At 34.8% G+C, this 12,047-nt stretch overlaps 1 long non-coding RNA gene across 1 annotated transcript in view; it reads right to left on the reverse strand.

Annotated features, from left to right (window-relative positions):
• Nucleotides 1-2,703: 2,703 nt before the first annotated feature.
• The window catches only part of LOC143642130 (uncharacterized), an 82,434-nt gene continuing 73,090 nt past the window's right edge, over nt 2,704-12,047 (reverse strand). The window contains exons 2-3 of the long non-coding RNA XR_013155595.1: nt 4,244-4,377; nt 2,704-2,789 (exon numbers count right to left, since the gene is read on the reverse strand). This is a non-coding gene — a long non-coding RNA (uncharacterized LOC143642130). The remainder of the gene's footprint in view (nt 2,790-4,243; nt 4,378-12,047) is intronic.

Consider the following 12,047-nt stretch of genomic DNA (forward strand, 5'->3'; position numbering starts at 1 on the left):
TAAAATTATTTTATAATACCTGGGGTTAGCATATGGGAACAATTCCAGCATATCCTGGGATATCATCTAGTACATGAAATGACTCTAAAATATTATTCAGGATTTCAGTTATTTATTTTATTGTCCACAAGCATGCTGATATCCTTGTCCTGAGAATATGCCACAACTCATGAGCCAAATGGAACTAAAAATAGTGGTAGAGTTCCTGTTGAACCACTCCAACTGTTATGCTTATGTATCAGTTATAGTGTTACAGTCTCCAGGCCACAGTAGTCATTCCAAAACCTGATAGCTCTGGTTTTGGAACTGTATTCTAAATTGTATTCTAAAATGCTACTCCAGGCACCCTCCTTTAATAATGTGCTCTGGTAACGTAGGGGTTGTAGAAATAATATCTGTAACACTGGAGGGAGTTATACAGGCAACAGATGCATAAAGCAATGACCAGAGAATAAGAGTAATAGTAGCAAGCAAAACATTCCCTGCACCATGTCTGTTCAGCATTAAAAACCAATGTGTTGAATCAAATTCCTAATCTTTCTACCATTTCCAGTTCAGATTGTCTCCTGTCTCCCCTTTCTCTTAGAGACTTAGGGTTAAACTCCGAACTCCTAGGCTGCATTCACCATCATCCTGAAGTACAGGTTGCCATGGGTACATACCCAGCATCAGGCTGGCCTGGATTTGCATTTCAAAACAAGAAACAGTCATCCTGGCCTGTAAGTAGCCACCTGGTACTATTTACACTGGTACCCAATCCCACCAGGGCCACTACCTCCTAATTATGAAAATAACAGCAACTACGTATGAACACTTCTTAGGTATCAGGTATTACGTTAACTATTCCAATAACATTGCCTCATTTCATCCTCTCTAAAGCAAACCCCAGTCTTTGGATCTGACATCTCCCTTCAGAACAGATTGCCATTCTACATTTACTATCCTGAATTTAAATTTATAGCTCATATAAACTACCTTCACTCATAATTTTTAAAAATAATATAATTTCTTAACTGTAATATAAAGGAGAAAAAAAATGAATTTATGTTAAAATAATATGCATCTCATTAACATATTTCAATTAGTTTTTTAGTAAAAAAATGCCCAGGAATTATTACTAGGAGACACAATGAGGCAGTCAGTGATTTACCCCTTACTTAATACCACTGGGAATGCAACCTCCTCAAAAGCAGGCTGATGCACATTTTTTTTTTCCTGATGATCAAATTACCTGCATATATCACTGTTGGTTATATGATTTGCCCCCTAAAGGATAAACAACTTTTGATAAGGAAGTGCAAACAAAACAAAGTATAATCTTTCCTGAATTTACATATTAGTAATTTATATTACTGAAGAATTTAGTGTATATTAAAATCATGCAAAAAATACCTTATGTTTCTATAAAACACAGTTTAATTCTAGGCTTAGATAATTATGAAGAGAATTTTAACCCACAAGAATATCTTAGAGGCATCAAAAAGAAGTGCAGAAAATGGTAGTGCAGAGCATGGTCCTTTGTGATGGGGTGCCCTGCACCCCTGAACTGCCCATCAAGTGCAATATCCTCTCTGAACCTGTCACCATCCACAACTCCCACCAAGGACGTTTTGCCCCATGTCCACATTTGGGAACCACTATCTAAAAGGGTAGGTATCATTTGCCTTATTTTACAGATTAAACATCTGACACATGAATAATGTGCTAATGTCAAATAGTAAGTGAGATCTGCTTTATTTCTAAAGCACGGGTTCTTCTCGCTATACTACATATACTCCTTGGGACAGTTAATGCTTCATTTCTGAAAAGCACAGGTAATTCAATTAGGTAAGGCTGAAATGAGAACTAAACAGCACCTAGACTCCAGGTTCATATTAAGGATTCTATTCATGTCCAGTTTTGAGTTAGTGGGAAAAACCTATGGCTTCTTTAGCATTCCCACTATCCACTCCTTCTCTCTTCTAGTTTTTATCCCTCATATGGTAATTTGATTCTGATTTCAAAACACTGTAAAATGACCATAATCCCTTGAATGTGCAATCATAGGAAATGCAGAATAGATGCTATGAAACAACTATTTTATTTTATTTTATGTTATGGGGGTTGCCTTTTACCACTCTAACATAATTCCAGCAGCAGACTACAACAGCAAGGATTCTTCAAACACCAAAACCTTATTTCCAGTATTATTTCTTTCTTCTAAATCCACCCACACTCAAGTTTTTCACTTTGGTTCATTCTATCACCAAGTACTCTCTTGCCAGACTTATCCTCTGAACAGAAGACTATAAATTTGAAACTATATCCATCAATTAAAAGGGTCTTTGCTCCTATAATTTCTATGTAAAGATTATTAGTATTTATAGCCTCCTATAGATAGAAACACTAAAGCAATAGCTCCCAAAATTTAACATGTATCAGAGACATCAGCAAGATTTATTCAAATACAGTTTGCTGGGTCCCACCCAAGGGTTTCTGATTTAGGAGATCTGGTTAGGGGCAAGTTCCCAGACTCTGCTGATCTGGGAAACACACTCTGAAAACCACTGAAAAGATTTCCCTGCTCTTATTATGACTGAAGAAACATTACTTGAGTTTATGTAATGACTAAGTATACTCTTTTGAATTTTCCAACTAAATATTAAACAAGGTGATGCTGAAAGCTTCATTGTACTCACTTTAAGAAGAATCCTTGAACTCTTCCTGGAAAGTGATAGTAAGGAGATGGAACTGTCTATGCCAAGTTTCCATACTTGGAACCAAGATATTGTGACAAATGGCTGAGTTACCTGGGGGAATTATGTTATAGTAAATGGAATAGCAACTGAAATTATAACTGTACACTAAAATAATAACAATACAAATAATATTTATTTATTGAATATATATTATAGACAAGACACTACTAAGCACTTTCCTTAAATTACCTTCTAAAATGCACTTATCATTACACTCATATTTCACAATTGAGTAAACCAATATGCATAATATGCCCAAGGTCTGAGAGCCAGAGAACTTGTTCCATCTGGCTCCAAAGCATGAATGCCTTACCCACCCTGGCAAAAGGTCTACCTCAGCAGTTCCTCCTGTCTTCTTCTCATTGGGTATTGACATTAACTTGATCCCTTCAGTCATGAGGAAATATTCATGAGCCTAACAAACATGTATCATATATAGAAAACCCTCCAGTGCTCCAAGGGTCCCATTGCTAAGTAGTTAGATGCCATATTAATATGATTTTAGGATTCATAAGATTGAAAGTTCATGAATTCTTTAATCAGTCATATGCTCTTTTATCATATGCAAATATGACCTTTTAGGCATAAAACTGTAGTAACAAAGAAGTTAATGGGTGGTTATCCCATCACATTTCTGCAAACTGATATAAATTCAGAACCATGTAAGCAGGCTTATGTTAATTTTGCCATAATTACACAAACTTAGCTATAACTTAAATCAGGACTCTGGGTTCCATGATGCAAAGGATAATTTAAACATTTTTATGAAAGGAAGCTGATGTGGGTGGAACTTTAAAAGAACCCCCAAATTACATTGAGAACCTGATTTTATCTTGCCTCTTCAGTCATACTATGACCTCAAATGAGGGATTCCAAATTAAATCAAATTAATATATATATATATATATATATATATATATATATATATATATATATATATATATTCAAGAGGGTCAAAATAAATCTTTGATTCACATTTGGAAATTAAAAAGGTAAAATAAAACCTATTATTTTAATGAATGATTATAAATGTTAATAAAATGTCAGTAGGGTAAGTGATCAACTGTTGTGACATTAAGAATAAGAATTAAGTAATACATATTCTAAAAGGTTAGTCTACAATTGAGTGTCATTTTACTTCATACACATTACAGTCTATAAATATACTATCTATTAAGACAGTGTTGAAACACACCATAATAAATATTCCTTGTCACCCAGAAATCCTTGTAGCAAAATATTCTTTAAACCAAAACCTTCAGGATTATACAGAAAAATATCTATAGTTTAAATTCTTAAAATTTTTATGACATTGATTTTTTTTTGTTTTAACTGTAGATTCTTTGATTCATGATATTTCTTACAGTTTTTCTATAAGTGCTGGGTTTCTAAATAACCAGGTCATGAAATCTTCTGAAAGTGGTCTCTATAATCATCTTTTGAGGAATTCAATAGAAAAATATCTTGATTTGCCTCCAAGTCTTAGTAAAACATAAAGTTTTTACCTGTGTTATAATTTAAAACTAATTTATTTCTGCTGTTCTTTAGTAGAATAGTACAGCAACATATCACAAGATATCAAGGAATTGTTTGCAGTTCATACTCTCCACCAGACATGACAATCAGAAAATCCTCCCATCTGAAAAACAGGAGAGTTAAGATTATTTTATCATTTCAGTAGAAAGCTGACTAACTTGTATTACTAAATTTAAACAGCAGAGTTGGTTTTTTACTGTATTTAAACAGGTGAATCTGAAGTATGGGTAAAAATGGCATGCACCTTGGCAAAAGCAAATGGTTTCCCCTCTTTCTCTAGGTTTTACTGGTTTGATTTTAAAGAAATCCCACTGCCCTAGAGTGTTTTGATGTACACTTAATTTGGAAAGGGTTTGAACTGTGGCTGAGGCCAGAAAGAGAGGAAAAAATAGAAGAGTGTGGAATGGAGTAGGGATAAGGGCAGTGCCCAAAGAGAAAGGAAAACAGGACGACGGTAAAAGGAGAAATGAAAACAAATTGGGGATGAAGCCAGATAAAGACAACTGTCTAATGAAACAGGATGAAGATTAGTTAGAAGTGGAAACAGAAAGTCATTTCATGACAATTGTCTTCCAGAATATCCAACACCTGAGTGCTCTTCATCCAAAATAATCCAGAGAGGAGAGCTTCCATCACGTCATTTAGAAAGCTAGCATTTTAAAGTTCTAACCAGATATATACACATGATCAAAAAAAGTCCATGACATTTTCTAACATTTAATTAGAACAGAAAATATTGGAAAACATTTGATAGGTCTCACTAATTATTTCTAGTAAACCAGAATTTCATGTCAAGTGTATTTATCTAACAATCTCATGTATTTATTTAATAAATTCTTAGGAGAAATCATCAGATATTTTCTTAGGAGAAAACCTATGAAAGTGTGGATTCTCATCCTTCAACTTTTTGAAAGTTATTGTCCTTGGAATAATATTTGCAAATAATATTTGCAATATTGTAGTTTTTAAGTAAGTCGTTTATCACATCTAAAAGTATTACATCTTCCCCAAATGGAGATTCTCTACAAAAACATCAAGGTGCCATCACATGGAGAAAGTGGCACTTTGTTCCCCAGTCAGGTCAAGTAATTATCGAGTAATCAGATAAAGGGGAGAAAAGTCACACTTAGGAACTGTGATTGATGAATTGTGTTGGTTCATATTCAGCATAAATTTTGAGTTCTTAAAGTAAAACTCAAATTATAAGAAAAATTGATTTTCTAAAGTCTCTTCTCAATGTGTTCTGAATCTAATTCAAATTGTATGTTCTCCAATATCTACTATTAACTCTATCTTATAATAACTACTGCAAATAGCAAAACATTTTCATATGCTATTACATGAACACATTTATTGTCTTGGAATTTTTGTGAATTCCGAGAAGGGCCAAATGTGGATGCAGCCCTGCTCACAACCTTAGGTAATAAACCCAACTATTTCCAAAAGCTTGAAGCAGAACGTAATATCCTTCTTTTATAAAACTTTAATAACTATGAAATTAATATTAATTTCTGAAGTGATGTAGGTGGTTGTTAACTAATGTTCTCTCTAATCTATTTAATGTCCATTAAATTTTCATAATAAATAATGACTTTTGGCCCTGGATCCTAGTTTTGACCTGCCAGTTTGCCCAAGGAAACCTTGGCATCTTGTTCTCAGTATGCTGAACCACTGAGTAGAAATAGCCTGCAGCTGGTGTCAGACTGGTTTTGCAGCCGCCTGTATGCACCAGCAACCTGATCACAGTGCTTTACTGAGGTGCATTATTTATGGTCCTTGGCAGCTGCAAGCCACATTACACTGCATTACATGAGTACTGCATCTGTGGTTCAGGGCTGAAGAAGAAATAGATTTTATTAAATATAGGTCATATTTGATAATAAAAAAGAAATAAATCATATGTGCAACCCAATAAGAAGAGTACTTTCACATCTATCTAAAAAGCTATTAATAATTATTCCTTTAGTGTTAAAGCAATTAATCTTATTTTTATGCAAAGTTTTAGATCACAAATCACATTAGACTGGGAATTAGATATTTCTGATTCTGGCCAGGTCTGAGTTATTTTGTAAAATCCCCACTGTTGGCCATTGTAGTCTGCAGATGTGCTGATCTAGATAAGAGCAGCTCTCTGCATGGATGGGAAGGGTCAGTGGGGTGCACATGGAATAGAACCTTCAGAGTTCCTGAATCATGTACACGGCTTACAACCTGTGTTCTTGCAACAAGTCCTAGAATGCCTCTATCTCCATTAAGAATACGTGACTACTGAAACTCCACATCATTTACAACTGCAAAAGTTGTATCCTCATTAGAATAAGTTATACTCCATGGATGTATAAAATGTCAAAATACACTCTATTTTCACGTATATCTAAAAAGAACAAATAAAAAATTAATCAGTTAATTAAAAAAGAAGCAGGGATTAGTAGTAATACTGGTGCCAATTTTCTTCTAATAATACATGTTATCTCTTCAATAATATTATCTCCTCAATAATCTTCAAGTGATTTTAAAGTAGATTGGTTGTCTATGTATTGACTACTTTGAAAATTTAAAAAAATCCAAAAATACAGAAAATATTTAAACATAAAAAGGAGAGGTGTGGCTTACATCCATATTATGATCGGTTTTTAAGTTTTCTTCCTATTCTGAAACTGTGACTCTCAATGTTTCAATACACATTGCTCAGACACAAAATCATGTTTCCCACCCAGAACCCTTATGACTATCTCAACTAACTGTATTGAGATCTCATTAGGTGCCAGTGTCTTGCTACAGTGTTTGGCATGCATATTCTCCTAAATAGCATAATAATCCAAGTGAGTGAACCAGAAGTAGTTGCCAATATAAGATCCCAGCTTCTCCTCTTGAATACTTGGTTTGATGCTTTCACCATTATATTACCTCTCTGGTATATTTTCCCAGAAGTATTATGACTTTGTTTCGTATGTAGAACTAGGAGAATCCAAAAGAAGACTGGAAGGGAATAAGAAGAGAAAATAAAAGAACAGACGAATATGGCCACAAAACAATTTAAGTTTTGTCAGCCAAATACAATTTTTGCAGGCACAATTTTTGTACAAGTGATTTATACTTGTAAAAAGCTACCACCCTTGTGTAGCAAAATATCTGGAATGCTTACTTGGTGTGAAAGACTGGTGAGGTGATTATCTGAGGCTGTAACAAGTACCCTACAAGGCCATATTGAAGGTGTTTGCCTTCCTTGGCTATTAAGAAATGATGAGTTGAAAACTTGTTCTACAAAAACTTTTTTTTTTTACCCCCATAGGCTCTCTGCATGAATCTATTACAGAATAAAGTAAAGTATAATTCTGAGGGTTTTTAAAATCTTTTCTTCTATGACAGCAAGAATCATCCCAGTCAATTCTGTGTTTATGGTGGCCAGCTTAATGATTGGTATTTAGTAGGCACCTTTATGATGCATTCTGAATAGATGACGGTCTGACTAGTCTCAAAGCACCAATGGTTTCACTATCCTCAAGGAGTTCCAAATAGATCCTTGGAAGCCATTCTTTTCTGGACAAGAGCCAGTTTTCAAAGAAGCTCCTTTAAAAAGACAAACCCATAAGCAATCATATTTGATTGACCCTCTTTGCCAGTCCAAAATATAAATTGTCGCATCTGTTTTAATACTTTAAATAAGTGCTGGAAAACCCTCTGCCCCAAATAACAGGATCTCTAGGATCTACTTCTTTTCTACCTCCACCCCCACCCTTATGTAGCATAATATATCTGGAATGCTTACTTGGTGGGAAAGACTGGTGAGGTGATTATCTGAGGCTGTAACAAGTACCCTACAAGGTCATATCGAAGATGTTTGCCTTCTTTGGCTATTAAGAAATGATGAGTTGAAAACTTGTTCTACAAAGATTTTTTTAAAAAAATTATAGAGATACAATTCATACAGACTATGATTCACTTTTTAAAGAGTACAATTGAAAGGTTTACAGTATTTCCACTAAATGTCATTCTGTACATTTTCATGCTCTCCTGTCTACTGGCTTCAATAGTAACACCTTTTTGGTCCACATATCAGCTCAGATCACAGTGGTTCCTTTATGAAGAAAAATGAAACTTCTTTCAGTGGTGCCCAAGACTAAGGGTATTTTATGCTTCAGCAATGTAGTTTACAATTCCATGCTTTAACCATTCTTTTAAGTTAAAACTCCATTCTATAACCACAACCATTAAGCTTAACCAATGTTTCCAAAATACAACTCTTGCCCCGATGCCAAATTACCTAAGTGGAAAGTAAATGCAGGACTTAAAAACAACCATCCACCAAGATCTGGCTACTGAACTCTGGTTAACAGTCCAGAATATCTGTGGTATGCATGGAAATATGCAATCCAAATTTAACTTCAAAGAAAGACAGGCTTTCCAGGGCTGGAAGTATGCTCAGAAGACAGCCTCCCTCTCTTATCTTCTCTAGAGCATTATAAGGAGCATTATCTGGTTCAAGGTCCTAGTCCTTCTTGAGGAAGTCTATATCCAGTCACCATGTGAGGCAGAATTATAAAAACCTGGACTAATATAGGACATTCTGATGGATGAAACTCACTCATGAACTTCCTGCAGAGTGGGCTGATACTTTTCAGAGCTGCTGTGCAGTTTGCCTTCTTCTTCTTCCCAATAATGCTCCTTCCCCTCCCTCTTGCAAATGTTGGTCCCTAATAAACATCTGGCATCTCAGACTCCATCTCATGTCTCAGGAATGACATATACTCTCAGGTCTGAGAGAGCAGAAAATAAGATGGTTTTGAAGCTGGATCACTCACACCCAACTAGCAATAAGTGTCCCATCATTAGTGGCCATGAAGTGCCAATAACCCTCCCCACTCCCTTGCATAAAGTGACAATCCAGTTGCTAAAACATTCACACCTAGGAGGCTGTACTAGTGAAAGGGGCCACTCATCAGGTATTGGAGATGTATGGAAGAAATTGTAGCTGTGAAGATAATAGAATTGGATCATTATTTCTAAATGCCCTGGAAGAGCTATAAAAAAAAAAAAAAAGACTGTACAATGAAGGGTGAATGACAGCAAATCAAAATCCAGTTAACGGGCACTTTCTGACCTATATTTAAGATATTTTCCTTTATGGAGAGGGTAGAGAAAATGGGGAAAAGTTCTCAGAGACTTTCCCTAAATTAAGAGACCCTCTCAACTCTTACTAAATTAAATTAAATAGAGACACAGTTAATTTTAAAAAGTCATTTTCTTAAAATTTTATTGAACCTAACTAGTGAACAAAAAACATAGCACTATTATATAAGTTCTTTCATAGAGGTGCATGGAAAATGTTCAGACACATCAGTGAAGCAAATCACTTGTTTTTATTTTTGTTTTATTAATAACAGTGATTTAAAATTTAAATTTGGAATATAGATATTATTTACATTCCACCTGAAGGTATATATTTTTCAATGAAATAAGAACTCCCAAAGTTTTCTGAGCATACACACACAAATAATCAAATATAGTATTACAAATTAGAAATAGAATTATAGGCTGGATACAAGCCCAGGTCTAGGACCACCTCCACTGACATGAACAGGAGCCCAGGCCCAGGTTAGATTCAGCACCCCCACCCCCATGGGCCCACCTGGGGGCCAAGGCCTAGCTCATCTCCATCTTGGAACACTGAAGCAATCACTATAGCCTTCCTCACGCAGAAGCTTCCACCTGGCAACAGCAGACAGGGCCTAGAAGCAGCTGCATCTCAGAACACTATCCCAAAGCCATTATAAGGCCCACATCTCTGAAAGTGGTTGAATCTACCTTGGGTCACCCCCACTGCTATCTTGAGTTGCCACCGCTATTGCCACCACCACTTTTAGTTGCAGTAGCATCCATGTGGGACACCAGCCAGGGACAGGAAGCCCAACACCAAGTTGAGGTACATGTAATCTGCATGGACACTACAAGATTATAGGGTAGAAACTGTAATACCTCAGATCCTCAGGGCAAGAATGGAGGACACATAGACAACATGAAAAAACAAGGGAAGAAAGTGCCCCAAACAAACCAAGATACTACAATAATAGAATCCGTGGACAGTGTAGTTGATGAAATGTGAGAGAAGGATTTCAGAATGTATATAATTAAAATGATACGTGAATTAAATAATGACCTAAGTGAACAAATATAGGCATAAATTGATCACTCCAACAAAGAGATAAGAGAGCAAATACAGGCAATGATTGATCACACCAACAGAGAGATAAGGGAGCAAATACCAGTAACAGATTACTTCAAGAAAGAGAGATCCAAAAAGAAGAAGGAGGAGGAGGAGGAGGAGGAGGAGAGAAAGAAAGAAATCAATCCTTGAAATGAAGGATACAATAAAACCAAAAAAAAAAAAAAAAAAAAAACTCAATAGAAAGCATCACCCACAGACTAGATCACTTGGAAGACAGAATGTCAGATAATGAAGACAAGTATACAATCTGGAAAATAAAATTGATCACTCAGTGAAGATGATGAGAAACCATGAATAGAACATCCAAGAATAATGGGATAGTATCAAAAGATTAAATATAAGAATTATGGGGATACAGGAAAGCATAGAGATTCAAACCAAAGGAATTCACAATCTCTTCAATGAGATAATATCAGAAAATTTCCTAAATATGAAGAATGAAATGGAAAATTGAATACAAGAGGCTTCAGGACACCAAATATACAAAATGACAATAGATCTACATCAAGTCACATTATAACGAAAATGCCTAGCATACAGAATAAGGATAGAATCTTAAAGGCTGCAAGAGAGAGGAATCCGATCACATGTAGGAGGAGACCAATTTGTATTTTAGCAGAGTTTTAAATCCAGATCTTCAAAGCCAGGAGATCCTGGAAAAACATATACCAAGCTCTGAAAGAAAGAAAGGACTGTGTGTGTGTGTGTGTGTGTGTGTGTGTGTGTGTGTGTAACTTGTAAGAATTTAATTTACCAATAAATTCCCACTCATAAATTACTATAACAGATGTATATATATATATATTTGAATAAAGATGTGTGACTTAAAGATCATTAAAATTATTAATTGGTAATACTCTCATCTACACAAATTTATATTCAATACTTAGTTTGTCAAGCAAATAATTAAAGGAATGTGAGAATTATGTATTGAAACATATTCTGATAATATTAAAAATTCTCTTTTAGCCAAAGAAATTTTATATTAGAGAATATAATCCACTGCTTTTTGAAAAAAGAGAAAAGGATATTAGAAAAAGAAAAAAAAATAGAAGTGTAATGAAAAATGCAAATTAATTCAAAGGTCTATAATGAGATCATTTGACCATATGGCCACTGATGAAGTTTCTAATTGCTTGAATATCAACACCCTAGTCAGAAGATAATGTGGAAAAATTCTGCTGTATTTTGATTACCTTAAACTATTTTAGAATTTAGATTGAATTTTAGGAAATAGTTTTCATCTCTATACTTTTTTTTCAATGCCAAGGAGCATTGAAAACTTGTAACTACAAAACTTTAAAGAAAACATTTGAATAAAATTTCCCATGTTGTCAGATGAAAAAAAATCAAAATGCTATATTCATAATTTAGCATACAAAATATATGCCAGCAGGGATTCAGTAATGAATAAAATTAATTTATTCATCCATCCAACACATATTAATTAGCATCTCTAATGTGCCAGGAACTGTTCTAGACATTGGAGAGAGACAGCAGTTGCCAAACTGTAAGAATCCCTGTCTTCATGGAGTCTGCATTCTATT

The sequence above is a fragment of the Callospermophilus lateralis genome, chromosome 9 (assembly GCF_048772815.1).
Source record: "Callospermophilus lateralis isolate mCalLat2 chromosome 9, mCalLat2.hap1, whole genome shotgun sequence".
NCBI classification, from domain to species: domain Eukaryota; kingdom Metazoa; phylum Chordata; class Mammalia; order Rodentia; family Sciuridae; genus Callospermophilus; species Callospermophilus lateralis.